The 15,826-nt window shown below is 45.0% G+C and overlaps 1 protein-coding gene across 2 annotated transcripts in view; it reads left to right on the forward strand.

Annotated features, from left to right (window-relative positions):
• FYN (FYN proto-oncogene, Src family tyrosine kinase) overlaps positions 1-15,826 on the forward strand; it is a 257,337-nt gene that overhangs the window by 107,182 nt on the left and 134,329 nt on the right. For both annotated transcript variants that reach the window (XM_075554660.1, XM_075554659.1), the window contains exon 3: positions 15,272-15,341. The gene's annotated coding sequence lies outside the window, so the exon portion shown is untranslated. The remainder of the gene's footprint in view (positions 1-15,271; positions 15,342-15,826) is intronic.

The raw sequence follows: 15,826 nt of genomic DNA on the forward strand, positions 1-15,826 counted from the left end.
TTTTAATACAGTCTCAGTGGTCATGCTTTACCTTCTTGCTTAAAACTTTTTGTGTTTGTTTTAAAAGATTCTTTGCCTTTTCCAAGATCATGATGATATTTTCTCTGTTGTTTTTTTTTTTTCTTGAAGCTTTTTTATTTACCCTTCACATGTTGTAGGGGACAAAAGAGACCCCAAATAAAATAATTTATGGAAACATCCCGATTTAAGTCTCCAACAGGACAAAGACATTTCACCCTGATGAGGGAAACCATCAGCTGGCAGCCATAATGGTGTCTGTGGTGTGGTGGTTTTTTAATTTTATACCTGAGTGGAGGTAGGGAAGGTCCAATCTGTCCATGGTAATGACTCCCAGGGGGTGTGGCCTTTTTATAAGGGAAACGCTAGGATTTTCTCTCTCTGGGCCTTCACCCTCCATGCTTACTGGGATTCTGGGTGGACCCATGTGGGCCAGTGACCCTGGGACCAAGTCTGCAAACTGTTGATGCCCTGCTATGTTCCCACCTTCCCGTGTCCACATGACTTTGTATGCACCAGCCTGTGATCTCCCTGCTTCCTGCTTCCCCTTCCTGCATCATCAGTCCTAAGCTGAAGAGACACGAGTCTGAAGAGGGCTTCATCGAGTAGCATAGACCTCATGGGCGTGAGTTGGACTAGATTGGGTCATTGTCTTGATATAAAATTTCTTCTTGATATAAAATTCTTTCTTTCTTATACATATATGAGCGTCACTGATTGTGTTTTTTCGGACAAGCCCACCTAACAGTGCATCCAAGGATTTACAGAGCACAGACTCCTCAAGTTACAAGGGAAACTGTCACAAAATCTTGGCTGGGGGCCAGATGAATACACCACATTTGCAAGCAGGACTACAGAATTGGGAATGAAGACATGATTGGGACATGTACATTATACTACACAGAAGAACTTACAAGATTGATGACCATTAGGCATTAATACCCCAATGTCCATTAAGGACACACTCAGGCAAGTCTCTGTGGTAGAGCCTGCCTCTCACTGGGCTGCCTAGGGGAGCGGTAGCAAACAACTTACAAACACTCTGCCTGAGGACAACGCTATTCTTGTTGCCAATTAATGGTCAGAAAATTCAAAGGAGGCTGAATCTAGGTGGAGACTCAGAAACTGATTTGTTGGGCTTCCACTGTAAACTAGCCTTCTACAGGCTCAACACTGATCATTTAGCTCTAATACAATCCTTTCTATATAGTCTATCTGGGATTGAGTCTTTCATGGTGTTTAGCAGAGGTTACAATTCTTTTTCAGTAAGCCCAGCACCATTTGTTGATCTGCAGCTTCATCTTTGTGACAAGTTAAGTGGCAGTCTGTACCGATCTATTTTTACATCTTCTAATTTTGTTCTTTTGGTCTGTCTATTCATCTTTATACAAATACCGCACTGTCATTTTTACTATAACTTTATAATGAATCTCAGTATTTAGTAGAGTAAGTCTTCCAGCTTTATTCTCCTTCTTCAAGATTACTTTGGCATTGGGTTCTTTGTATTTGCATGTAAATGCGATACTCTTGTCTGTGTAAGCTCTAGTGGCATAGTGGACTACGCACGGAACTGCTAACCACCATGTCAGCTGTTCAAGTCACTCCACAGGAGAAAGATGAGGCTGTTTGCTCTGTGAAGATTTAAAGACTTGGAAACCCTAAGGGATGGTTTTACGATGTCCTGTAGAATCTCTGAGTCAGAATTAACTCGGTGACAGTGAGTGTCAAAGGCTTCAATATGTATTTTAAAAAGAATTGTACTAAAGGTGCAATTTTAGTGAGAACTGACGTCTAAAAATATTGAAACCTCCGATTATGTTCATGACAAGCCCTCTTGGGCCCTGGTGGCATAGTGGTTTTGTGGTTACTCACAAAGTCGGTAGTTCAAAACCACCAGCCATTCCACAAGAGAAAGACGAGGCTTTTTACTCCTGTAAAGAGTTAACAGTCTCAGAAACCCACAGGAGACTTCTACCCTGCTTTATAAGGTCGCTGTGAGTCAGAAATAACTTGATGGCATTCAATTTCCCTCAGTAATGTTTTGTAGTTTTTGATGTTAAGATTGTTCATGTTTTTGTTGGTCTTTTATCCTAAGTATTTGATCTATTTCTATGAAGATTTCTTATAATGAATTAAGCAGAGGAGAGGAGGAAAGGGTGTACTGTGCTTGCTACTTCACATTACTAAAAAAATACATTGTCCCAGTCTTACCAAGTTTGGAAGACCTGAGGTTTAAATCAAGGTCCAGGAACTCCAAATCAGAAACCAGGCAGTTATTACTTCACAAGCATAGATTCTGTGAAAGGTGAAATGGTTCAAAGTTGGGAGCCATGGAGATGACTGAGACAGATCCGCTGTGGCTCAGGGTCCCTGGTGGCACAGGGGGTACATGCTGGGCTGCTAACCGAATTGTCTGAATCTGTTTGAAAACCCCAGCCACTTCTTGACATCAAGGAAGGGCTTCTACTCCCGTGAAGAATTAGTCTCAGAAACTCACAATGGCAGTTCTACCCTGCCCTATAGGGTCACTATGAGTCGGCATCGACTTAATGACAGTGAGTTTTTTGAGTCCACAGAAAAAAGGTAGCAAGAAGGATGGAATCACCGACCTTGCTGCATTGAGACCCTCCCAGCACTGGCTTGGCAGAGATGTAGGAAGGGGAACTAGATCTGGGATTTTCAAACAGTGTCCTTAAGAGTTCTCCAGAAGTGCCAAGGGGGGCTGGAGGATGGCCGACGTGGCTGCCCTTTTCTCTCGAGCCACAGTGATCTATTCTACTTCTATCCAGTCTGTTGGCGTTTGGCATAACCTTTAAATGTGTGTATACAGATACAGAAGGTTCTCCTCCTCAAGAAATTGCTTGAGAACTGCAGGACTCAATAGCCTTTAGCATTCCATTCGGCTCAGAGATACTGCAGCCATCCTTCACTGGGCACTGTGTACACATCATTACTAACCTTGATCTTGACAGCATTGTGACCCTGTGAGCATTTCCTGGATCTTCCCAGGAGCCGCTCCGGAATGTCTGTTGGCAGGGTCTTGGGAGCCCTAAGGAAGCTGTTCCTCTCCTTTGGAAGTGAGCTTGGGACCTGTCTAGGCGCTGCACTTGCAGCATAGCGAAGCAGAGTTTGTATTCAGCCTGTGACTTGCCCATCCCTAGAAATAGCTTAATTAAAAAGGGAAAGCCAATCCGGTTCCAAGTGCTCTAGAAAAACAAGTTTTTATTTTTACCCAATATGATCGCTTGGCAGGAATGCACAACGAGAAAGAAGTGAACCCGGGATTATTATAAAAACTTGTATATACTTTGTTCTCTGAGTCTTAAGCAGAATCTTCCCCCCACCTTCCTTGCATTCAGTGAATTATTCCAAGGGCGTTTTCTGAGTGTATTTCTTCTGCCAAATAAAATGAACAACCACATCCAAGGTTTTAAACAACGCAGTAATAACGCTGTGAAGTTATAGCTTTATAATTTCTATGGCTTGGGGGTTTATGGAGATCCAGTCCGTCCAGTTCCCTCATGGATGCATTTCCCTGTGGATCCTGGAAGCCCTAAACTCACCTCCTAGGTCGCTGAAAATGAGTGCATTTGCTTGTTCAGTCCTGCCTTGCTCAGACTGAACACCTCGCTCCCCTCCTTGGGTTCCCTCTGCTCCAGAGGACAGCTGATGGGATCAGAGCGAGGAACTCTTTGTAGTTTGACCTTCCCGCCCTCAATTCTGTGGTCAGCACTTCCTTTCCGCTGGCTGGGGGCCTTGCTCACTCATTTTATATACATACACACACACACACTCACACACACATATATATGTATATATATGTGTGTGTGTGTGTGTATACACACACCCATCTCCCCTTCTTCTGTTGTCTCTCTGCTCTGTACTCCCACCCCAGCAAAGATTAAAACAAGCAAACAACCACAGGCTTTCCTGAGTCTGCTCAGCTTGCTGGAGGGAAGCCAGAAGATTAGGGCCCCTGCAAGCAGAGGAAGCAGATGGGTCAGCAGTGCCTTCTCAGAGCACCCACCCCCGGATGGAAGGATGGAAGACGACAGTCGGTCAGAAAGTAGGCTCCGTTTCCTAGGGAACCTTGGATTTTCTGGTTCCCATCCTCCCCACCATTGAGCGTTGTTTATGTGCTCACTTTTTTCATGCATTCTCCCACCATTTGGAACTCTTTAATTGTTCAGACAGTTGGCTTTGAGCTTGCAGAGAATATTGTAGGCCTGGAAGGACTTAGGGCTTTATTTTAAATACGTTATTGTTTGTGTGCACAAGATGCCCAGTTCAGACCTCATGGAGCACGGGGCAGCCAGGGCCACAGGAAGGAAAGCCACCTTCCCTGACCCCGTTCTCACTCCTCCTCCTCTTGGCCTCTGTTAGTCCGGGTAGACTAGAGAAACAAATTCATTAACACTCATATAGATGCAAGAGAGAATTTCATATCAGAAAGTTTTTATGCTTCAATAAAATGCCCCAGCCCAGTCTAGTCAAGTCCATTAGTTCAATATTAGTCCATGAAGTCCTCTTCAGACTGACACAGCACATGCAATGATGCCAAATGCAAGAAGATCACAGATTGGTGGGTGGAAAGTCCTGTGGATCCAGTGGCAGTGGACGCATCTCCAGGGCTCTGGCTGCCTTCAGTGTAGCTCCATGTTGCTCTTCAAAAAGGAGGTGAAGCAGAGAGAGAGTGGCCCACCTCTTTCAATGGCAGAATCAAGAGAGAGTTCCCAGAATCCTTGTGAGAAGGCCACATCCACAAGGAGGGATCATCAGACTGTGACCTGATTGACAGGCTAGACTACTCCATTCTTTTATCAAGTTGACATGAAATTGTGTAACTACCACACTACAGCCCACCCCAAATAAGATTTCTCAAAGACTCACATATCTAGGCCTTAGCCAAGTGTGTTACGCCTGTGTCATCCGTCTTTACAGGTTAGGTGAAAGACCTGAAATGCTGTTCACAAAACTGACCTCTGCAGACACAGAGGCCAACCAAAATGCAGAAACCCTCTAAATGTAGCAAAATGAGAGGGAGCGCCTTTGTGTGAGTCCTTGGACCAAGGAAGCTGCCAGTGATTGAAAGATCCATTGAGACTATGTTCCTGCTCTCAGGGAGCTGGCTATTTCTCTTGAAGCAGGCAAGAATGTAGTAAATTCTACACAGAGGTTGAAATGGAGTGTGATTCCTTCTAGTGCAATTAGGTGAGACTTTTGAGAAGGAGTTTATGTAAGAGTTGAACTTGAGGGGTCTGTTAGTCTGGGTTGACTAGAGAAACAAATTCAGTGACACTCGTGTGTAAGAGAGAGCTTTATATCAAAGAGCAGTTGTATATTGAAAAAAACATCCCAGCTGAGTCCTGATCAAGTCTGTAAGTCTGATATTAGCCCATATGTTCAATACTAATTCATAAATTCCTCTTCAGACTCATGCAGCACATGCAATGATGCTGAATGTAGGAAAATCACAGGCTAGTGGGTGAAAAGTCTTGTGGATCCAATGTTGGTGGAAACATCTTAGAATCCTCATGAGAAGGCCTTGCCCACAAGGAGGCATCATCAAGCTGTGACCCGATAGACAGACTAGACTCCACCCCTTCACTCTTAAAACCCTCAAATTGACACAGATTATATAACCACCACAAGGGACATTCCTGTCAATAGGAGGAAGAAGACAAAGAGGAGGAAGGCAAAGGCCCAGAGGAGGGACAAGTGCTGGAAACTACTAGTAGGGCTGGTGGTGAGGGAGCAAGACAATATGGAAGATGCAGTGGAGAGGTGGGTGACTGAGTGCCGACTCAGGGGCTGGGGCTTGAAGCCAGTGGTTTTCCTTCAGCAGCATCACCAAGTCCTGAGGCTCTTGGGAGATGGCTTAGTGATCCCACAGGGGCAGAGGCCCAGCACTACAGCTGCTCCTCAACTCCAGAGGAAAGAGTGCCATCCCCCCTGCTCCTCCACTTTATCTGCTGGATATTTTCTTTCTCGGGAGGAAAAAGTTTCATTTAAAGAAAAACTAAAACCCCATATTATATATGAGAGAGATCTGTTCGGTCAACAAATATTTATTCAGAGCCTACTGCATACCAAGCCCTGAACTGGATCCTACTCAAAAATCACAGAACCAGCATGGTGGGAAGACCGGCAACCTGGGCACTGGCCTGAGTACTGAGTTCTTGGCACTCTGATTTCTTCTCGTCTGCAGAAGCTGGGGTGCACCTGCGTCCTTCTGAGGTGAGACCTGCAGGAGTGGCCTGAGCAGTGCTGTGTCTTGAGAGGCTGTAGGTGTAACAGCAGAGTGGAAACAGCAAGCTCCGGAGTCAGTGAGGCTGGCCTAGAGGTAGTGGCCAAGAACCTCTGTGAGGAACCCTAAGAGCCTCTCACTTACTCTGCAAGCAGTAAAGACCCACAGCAGGTATCTTGCGAAGTGTCAGAACTTTCACAGTGCCCCAAACAGCCTCCAGCCTCACGCAAGGCACTTTCTGCCAAGTGGGGCCGCACAGGTCTAGGAGGAACACGGGGGAGGGACAGGCGACAGATGCAGTCTGATAGCTCATCACACGGGGTGGGAGGTGGAACTGTGGAAGGGTATGAGGTATCAGGAGAGAGAAAGTAAATTCCTTTGGGGAAAAAAAAAAGATGCTCAAGGAAATAGAACCTGAGAAACATCCTTTGAGGCATCAACAAAAAATGGCCACTGCTTTATGTGCTTCCTCGTGTCAGTGCAGTAACTCCCACCCTCAGATGTGTCCTGCTGTGGCTAAGATGTGAGGGCGGACCAGAGAGGTGGTGTCCATTGAGACATCCGGGTCTCTGCCATTACCTTGCTGCTGTACAATGGAGCAAAACGGCTACCCCAGAGCCATTCTGTATGGTTTTGTGTAATTGCTGGTCTCCTCAGAAATGTCTTAAATAAACACCAGTCAGTAGGTTTGGTTTGTTTGTTTGTTTTAATGGTACAGGTCACTCCCCAATCTGCTGGCCACCTCACATCTTTTCCCACACCATCTGGCTCTGCCCTCCCCCCATTTTTTCTCCCAAGCAATTGGAGCAGATCCAGACCCGGAAGCTGAGTGCCTCAAGCCCTCCCTTATTTACCCTTCAGTAATTACATATGGCATGTTGTCTTCCCCAGGAGTCTGAAGCTGCACAAATTAGTCTCCTATTGTCTTTGTAGGAGTTGACGTCCCAGTGACTTCCCGGGAAGCTCCTGATGGCCACTCTGGCTAAAATCATTTGGAAACTGTTCAGCATTTCCTCCAGTGGACTATTTAGATTGGCTGATTTTAGAACGCTTTCTGAAATCATCAGGATCAAGAGTAGTTGTCAGATCCAAACAGTCCCTGCCCACCCTGGTCTCTCGGTGCTCTGACTTCTCTGGGATCTTGAGGAGGACACCAAGTCCCAGCCTCTGCATTCCATTTGTAATGCTTTTCTGGGGGCTGAGTCCCTTAGGATGGCTACCAGCTTAGGGAGGCCTAAATAAGAAGAACCTCAATGGGGACTCAGAGATGTGGCAGACTCCTGAGTTGATCTGAGGCAGAAACCTCCGCTCCGGTTCCCTGTGAATAGTTTGTCTGCCTCAGAGCTCCTGCTGGTCCAGCTTTATCTTTAGGCAGGAACCAGATGGATACCTAAGTTTGGGACATCATGCCTCGCAGAACAACATTCAGGAGAGAATTCCTCCCAGAAGTTTGAAGGGCAGCTCCCAGCAAAACAGTTTTCACAGTTCTTTGGCCTGAATCAGGTGGCTCACCTATTCTAGAACAAGCCACTGTCAAGAGAAAAACATTTCATTTAGAAGAGTTGTTCCCAAAATGCATGATACCACCTCCTGGAGGCAGGGGGTGCTGGAACAACCCAGGACGGGGGTGGGGGGTGGGGACTTGCAAAAGCAGATATGCCTACTTTTTTTTTTTACCTTGGATTATGGGCTATGATACAAAGGGTCACTGAGAGGGGGTTTATGTTTGTTGGTTTTTTTAAAGCGACGGGGCCAGATGAGTTTGGGGGCCTGAATTTTAGAGTGTTGTATCTCAGACTCGAGTGTGCATGCTGACCAATTGGTGATCTTGGGCCATGCAGCTTCTGATGCTGTGGGCCTGGGCTGGGTCCCAGAGCCTACATTTTTAAGAAGTGTCCCAAGTGATGCCTTAGACCAGCGGTTCTCAACCTGTGGGTTGCAACCCTTTTGGGTGTTGGACAACCCTTTCACAGGGGTCGCCTAAGACCATCAGAAAACACATTATTTCCGATGATCTTAGGAACCGAGACACCGCTCCTCTATCTGTCTCCAGGCGGGTACGCCCACATGCAGATACACTCATAGACAAATACCTGGTGTGAAGACTGTTACCCAAGCTACACCATGCTTCAAGACAAAATTTCATTGATTTATTAGAAATAAATATTTTACAATATATGATTACATACTGTTTTTGTGATTAATCACTATGTGTTAATTATGTTCAATTTTTAACAATGAAAATACATCTTGTATACCAGATGTTTACATTATGATTCATAACAGTAGCAAAATGGCAGTTATGAAGTAGTATGTTATGGTTGAGGGTCACCATAACAGGAGGAACTGTATTAAAGGGTCGTGGCATTAGCAAGGTTGAGAACCACTGCCTCAGACCATCCAGGTTCAGATATCTTTAGTGGGGGTGGGGGTGGGGTGGGGGTGGGTGCTTACTTACCCATGAGGCACTGTGGCTGAAGAAAACATGGGCGTGCCCAGGGATGAGGTGTGGTGAGGGTCTGCTAGCAAGGAGGAAGAGGAGATGGTCCTGCGAAGCTGAATGATCTCTTTTTTTGTGCTGAGGCTGTCACCTTTAAACCAGGAGTCACCTCACCTCATAGTCTGTCATGTGTATTTGAAGCAAAAAAAAGAAGTCTGTGCTCGATGCTATTGGGTGGGATTCCCGAGAAACGTATTGCTTATGACATTAGATACACTGTACTTCTTGAGATAGAAAATAACCCAGTCGCCTTTGCCCTCATTCTGCTGTTTAGTATTTGGTACTACTGTGTCCTTCCCCCTGGAAAGAGTGTGCCAAGTCCAGCCTTTGTAGTTTGAGTAGACAGCTCGTCAGTCTTCGTTACTGCAAGGCGAGAGACAGTAGATCCCGACTCACTTGACATGATGTCAGGCTTGAAAAACTGCTGCCAACGATGACTTTCTGCTAAAGCAAATGATCACAGTGCTCTTATGGGTGGTTTTCATTGGCGAAAATCAGTATGCTCGCTTCATTTTTAAAAGAAAAAGTGTTCTGCGATTTTATTATTGATGTTCTTCTTCGGCTTGGCAAAAGACACACAGGAGTCTTGAGCCACAGCAATGTAGGAAAAAGGCTGATTGAACCAAAAGACCCTTGCATTCCAGAGGAGCTTAGAGAGTGCGGTGTGCAGCCAGGCGTCAGGTAGGCAGACCTCTACAGCATGGTCACTGCGGCAGGCTTGCCATCGCTCACCTCACCTGCAAAGACAACATCATCCAGAGGCCGCGTGAAGCGCAGACAGAATTCCCTTGTGTCCTCTACTTATGTGCTGCTCAAATCATGGGCTGGTTCCTGTGAGGAGCCGAAGTTTGGTGGAGACCGAAGCAACCCTCCAGCATGGCCACCAGGACACCCTGTTCTCAGTATACTACCACTGGCTATTCTCGTCTGTGGAAAGCCTCTGAAAAGTTGGGAGATTCTCAGCTACTCTGGTCTCTGGGGGAAATTGCTAGACTTTAAGCACCAAGAAGTCAGGAGTTGTGCCTCTGAACACTGTGATTCAACAGCTGGTCTGTACCCAGAGAAGTGAAAGAAGAACCTTTTTTGCCTTTATTTAGAAATTTATCACCTAAATATAGACAGTTTAGGTGCTCTATTTACATATTTAGAACCTCCAATGCGGCTGCCACAGAGAGGTTAGAGGATCATATGCGTTGGGCTCGTGTGGAACAAGCAAGGGTACACTGTCATGCACTGACGGCGTCACATGGGCCGACTCAGGCTGCTACTGGGGGAAAGCATTGTTAGTTGTGGGAGAAATGAGAAAATGAGGGAAAATGGCTTCCCTTAAGACACTTACAATGTAGGGTGTGATGTGTACATTTATTTAAAACGTCTCTCTTGAATAAAATACAACTTAAAGAAAAAGAACAATGTAGGAAAGCCTCAAGAAGGAGAAGAGAGTTAAATTAGTTTTTAAATCTAGGGCTCCTGACCTGGGGTCCATGGATTATATTGAGAAGAGTCTATAGTCTCAGATAAGAAGCTCTGGGTGGGGAGTCGGGGAGCACAGTGGTTGAGCTCTTGGCTGCTAACAGAAAAGTCAGCAGTTTGAATCCACCAAGCTACCCCATTGTGGCAGTCTGCTTCTTTAAAGATTATAGCCTTGCAAGGAGAGTTTTGCTTTATAATGTTTCAATGGGGTAACATTGAATTTGATGGCAATGAGTTTTGACCTCGGGTGGAAAAAATACTACCTCTTTATCTTTACTCACCCTTAACTGAAATATAGTATTTCCTCCCATGACTAGGAGAGGGCTTCTTAAAGTTTGGGGAAACTATTCCATGATCTTTTAGCTACATTCCCCCACAATCTATCAGAAGCCCCATGTTTATTGCCACCAACAGACATTATAATATGTCCACATCATTTAATTATCCTGAGACAAGAATGGTACAGAGGTGGTGTCAGACTCCTCCAGCTTTACTAGTAGGAATGAGGAGACTCACTCTCAGCATCAACCCGTGGCCTTTTTCTGTGGAAGTCAGATTTCCTTTACCAATTCTGACATATCTGACCTGCAACACTCTACTTCTCTGCTGGACTCAATAATCCATTGGTATGGCCATACAGAACTCACAGCCAGTAGCCACAGCTGTGGAGTTTGTTAGGGACCTTATCAGGTTAACAATTCAGTATCAGAAATGTTAAAGATACAGTTCTTTTGTCCACAGTAACTTTTCTAGTCCTGCTGGCAAACATGTTATCACTCTGGTCGTTGGCCTTTCTCCTTGGTCTCTGCCCTTCTCAAGCTAGTATTACAAAGCACCTTTAGTGCTACTAACAATGTCCCAAATGCATAGCACTCAGAAAGCGAGCCTTTTGCCAAAAGGCACTCCGTTTTCCTGCTCTGAGGGCCAGGAAGCCTGCTGTTTGGTTTCAGGCTCGCTGCTGTTGCCGCCACCGCCGCTGCCGCCGCCACTGCCTCTTCTCCACACACACATCTCAGGGTCCAAATAGCACACTCTACTTGTGTCTGGTCTTTCTTTAGGGTGGTGAGATTCCCCCAATCCTTCTTCTGAGGTGACTCATTTAATACCCAGCAGAATGGTAAAACTGACCAGTACCCTATTAGAAACCCATACACCCTATTTGCATGTTTCCAAGCAAGCATTCTGTGGGAGTTACAAAAACTCAGGGCAAAAGCCCATAGCCAGAAATCCAGGGCACTGGAAAACCAGCACTACTTCAAATTAGTTACTAGAATTTTTTTGGATCTTATGAATACCCTGCAAGCAGCACATTTATTACTAATCACCACATTTGCATTTTGTTTTCATTTTAAGCACTTGGAAACATTACTCTGAGGTTGTAGTAGCACAAAGAGGTAAAGAGCCTTGCCTTATAAAATGGCTATGCCACCTGTGGGCAGGTAGAGGAGAGAGGGGCTCAGAACAAGGATCACATGCTGCGGGGAGAGGCTGGCAGGGTGTGGGAGTGACGGTGGAGGCAGGGAGACTCAGGCTAATGGAAATTCACAGATGCATGTATAGATGGTGAGAAGCTATGAGAGTCTCCACCGAGAAGAAGGGTGTCTGAGATAGGCTTGACAGTACCTTGGGGGCTGGAGTGCAGGGAAGGACCTAGGAGACTCCCTTCTACAGGAAATGACACAGACCAGATGCACATGGAACAATGCCAGTGTTGTGGAGGCAATGAACTCCAGGGTGGGTGCGGAACTCGAGCAGCAGGCTTGGGCCATGCAAGTGAGCCAGGTGATGTAAAGGTTTACAGTCTGGGTGAGTGACAAGGAGCATGGTAATTACAGCCCACATCGATCGAGTGCTTACTTAGGTGCCAGATGCCGTTTTAAGTCTTTGTTGGTATCATATCATTTAATCCTCATAACAAACACATGAGGCAGGCAAAAATCACTAAAGAAAAGCAAAACACAGAGAAGTGCACAAGAATTACAGACAACAAAGGGAAAGGCTGTTCCATACACCATCCTACCTTAGCAATAATAACAAACAATAATCCACACATGGAGACAGAGGCAGACAGGCAAGATGGACAGGTATGAGCAGGTGACCAGCAGGACTACACTCAAAACATATGAGTGTAGCAGATGTGTAGATGGATTCTGTGATGCTCACTTTCCCGACAAAATGGGTGCTTAGCAAATGTGTAAAAAGCTGGTGGTACCCAGCTATCAAAAGATATAGCGTCTGGGGTTTTAAGACTTGAAGATAAGCAAGCAGCCATCTAACTCAGAAGCAACAAAGCTCACATGGAAGAAACACACCAGCCTGTGTGATCATGAGGTTTCGATGGGATCAGGTATCAGGCATCTAAGACCCAGAATAAAACTATGCTCAATGTGAACGGGGAGGGGAGGCATAGAGTGGATACCCAATGCCCATCTGTAGACAATTGGACATCCCCTCACAGAGGGGTCATAGGGAAGAGATGAACCAGTCAGTGTGCAGTATAACCCCGATGAAACACACAACTGTCTTCTAGTTCTTTGGTGCTTCCTTCACCCCACTATCATGACCTCAGTTCTACCTCATAAATTGGATTAGACTAGCGCATGCATACTGCTAAGATATGAACCCAAAACACAGGAATCCGGATAAATAAAGCCCCCAGGGCCAACAAGGAGAGTAGAGATAACCAGGAGGATTAGGGAAATGTGGCGGGAGAAGAGGAATTGATCACAAGGATAAACCTAAAACCCCCTCCCAGGGAGACGAATAATGGAAAAGTTGGTGAGGGGCAACAGAGGACAATGTGAGATATGGAAAATGTACTCTATAACCCATCAAGTGTTCATGAAGGAGGGTGGGCAGGGAGGGAGGGGGAAGAAATGGGGAGGTGATATCAGAGGCTTAAGTGGGAAGAGAATGCTTTGAAAATGATGATGGTGGCATATGTACAAATGTACTTGACAAATTGGAGGAATGTATGGATTGTGATAAGAGATGTAAGAGCCCCCAATAAAGGTTTAATAAAACAAAATTAAAAAGTGTGGCGGATAATATTTTCTACATATGTATTTGTATGAGCTATAAATATATCGAGGTATATAATATGGCAAACAGGAGCAGAGGTATGTCATATGCTTCAGCCTTAGCCCTGAAGAAATGGATCAGTGGGTTTAGGACTCATCTCAGATGACATCAGGTCAATTGACATAATACAGTTACAGAGACCATGTTTTGCATTCTACTTTGGTGAGTGGCAAGAGGGGCCTTAAAAGTTTATGAACAGCCATTTAGGTGCAACTATTGGTCTCTCCCCATTCAGAATGAAGAACAGTGAAGAAAATCAACGAAACCCTGAAAACCTTAGCTTCCCCATCCCTGAGACCAGAGGAACTAGATAGTACCCAGCTCAGAAAGAGATCACAGCAGAAGGTCCTGGATAGTGTGGGAGAAAAATGTAGAATAAAACTTTAAATCATAAAAAAAAAGGCCATGCTTTTTGATCTGCTAGAGACTGGTGGAACTTCCAAGACCGGGCTTCATGCCTGGAACTGAACTCACCCCCTGACTCAACTTTCAGCCCTAAAGTAAACAGACCTACTGGGTGACCATTAGCACCAGGGAGGGAGGTGCTTCTTAGAACGTGGCATCAAAAGGGCAGCCTTTGCCCAGAGATAAAAGTTCAGAAGGCAGAAATGGCTAGAAAGAAGGAAGAGCAGAAATGATAAACACAGGAAGGACATGGAAGGGCACTGCTGTCACATTGCAGGGTCTGCCACCAATGCTGTGAAACAAACCTCATCTGTATTGTTGAATGGAAAGCCAATTGCCTTGTAAATTTTCACTCAAATCACAATAGGAAGTTTAAAAAAAAACAGTTTGATACTGTAATCCCTATTGTGCAGATAATGAAATGAAACTTAGAAAAGAAAGGCTAGGGAAATTGCTCTCTGTCCCCAGAGGGGAGAGGGAGCAGGTATTAAAAGAAGTTGAAAAGAGGAATTGGTTTGGAAAGTGAATGTTATGAGTGCAATTATAGATACTTCTACATTGTTCTCTTGTAGCCACTGATTTGTAATGACTGAAAATTCAGATAAGTTATTTGTAAGCACAGTTCTAGTGTATTTCATTGTTTGGATTTTGACTTTATTGGCAAGTGAGCACCGAGACAATGGATAAAGTTGGTTCCATCTTCCTGTGAAGAACAAAGGAATTGTGGGAGTGGGAGTACGGTGTACTGATGGGGTGCTTTAAAACAGGGGAGAGATTCCCCTTTCCAAAAGAGAAGCGCCACATCCGTTAAATTACTTCTGTTTGAAAAAAAAATCTTACCATAGTGAATGAAGGGGGAAGTGCAGAGTGGAGACCCAGAGCCCATTTGTCGGCCTCTGGAGATCCCCTCGCAGAGGGGTCTAGGGGAGGAGATGAGTCAGTCAGTCAGTGTGATGTAGCACCAATGAAGAATATAGCTTTCCTCCAGTTCCTAAATGCTTCCTCCCCCCAACTATCATGATCTGAATTCTACCTTGCAAGTCTGGATAGAGCAGAGGATGTACACTGGTGCAGATAGGAGCTGAAGGCACAGGGAATCCAGGGTGGATGATACCTTCAGAACCAGGACGATACTGGGAGGGTAGAGGGTGAGTGGGTTGGAAAGAGGGAACTGATTACGAGGATCTACATGTGACCTCCTCCCTGGGGGAAGGGCAACAGAAAAGGGGGTGAAGGGAGATGTCGGAAAGGGCAAGATATGACAAAATAATAATTTATAAATTATCAAGGGCTCATGAAGGAAGGGGTAGTGGGGAGGGAGGGGAAAAAAGAGGACTTGATGCAAAGGGTTTAAGTGAAAAGCAAATGCTTTGAAAATGATGAGGGCAAAGAATGTACAGATGTGATTTATACAATTGATGTATGTATGGATTGTGATAAGAGTTGTGTGAGTCCCTAATAAAATGTTTTAAAATAAATAATTTTAAAAATACATTACTTCTGCTTAATGATACATTTTTCTTTTGTTGTGGTATTGTGTTTTCCAGGACCAGTCCTGTAGCTGTTGTAGAAGACATGTGGTGTATATAAAGTTTGTGACAGTTGGGGGAAATTCTGGTAAGTGTTGTTACGTTTATTTCTAACATTGTTTCATTGTAAAAGGCTGCTCACAAAGGCGGCTACCACCCTGCACTATGTACCTTTGAAGTCTGCACCAGATGGAAAGAGAATTTTGTCATTAAATGTGCTCTTGCATTGGTGTTTTCTAACCTGGTGGCATTTCCCCCCCCCCCCGGTTATTGTTGGTTATTAAAGAATATGAGCTTTTCTAAGATTTAAGAAAAATGCATCTGGATGAAGGGCAAGAATACTCTTGGCAGTCTGGCTTAACATTCATAAGCCATCCATTTCTTAAGAGTCATAAAGATAGAATAAAAGTATCACAAATAGAAATCCATAGGGTCTGTACGTTGAAACAAGAGAGAAGTCAGCAGTTAGCTCCTTGGGGAACAGACGTTTAGGGAGTGCCGGCTCCGACATGACCAGAGCCAGCCCACAGATGGGTGTCACAGGGTTTTGCTAACAGTGGTAGAGAAGACCGC

This window comes from Tenrec ecaudatus, chromosome 7 (genome assembly GCF_050624435.1).
Source record: "Tenrec ecaudatus isolate mTenEca1 chromosome 7, mTenEca1.hap1, whole genome shotgun sequence".
Lineage (NCBI taxonomy): Eukaryota > Metazoa > Chordata > Mammalia > Afrosoricida > Tenrecidae > Tenrec > Tenrec ecaudatus.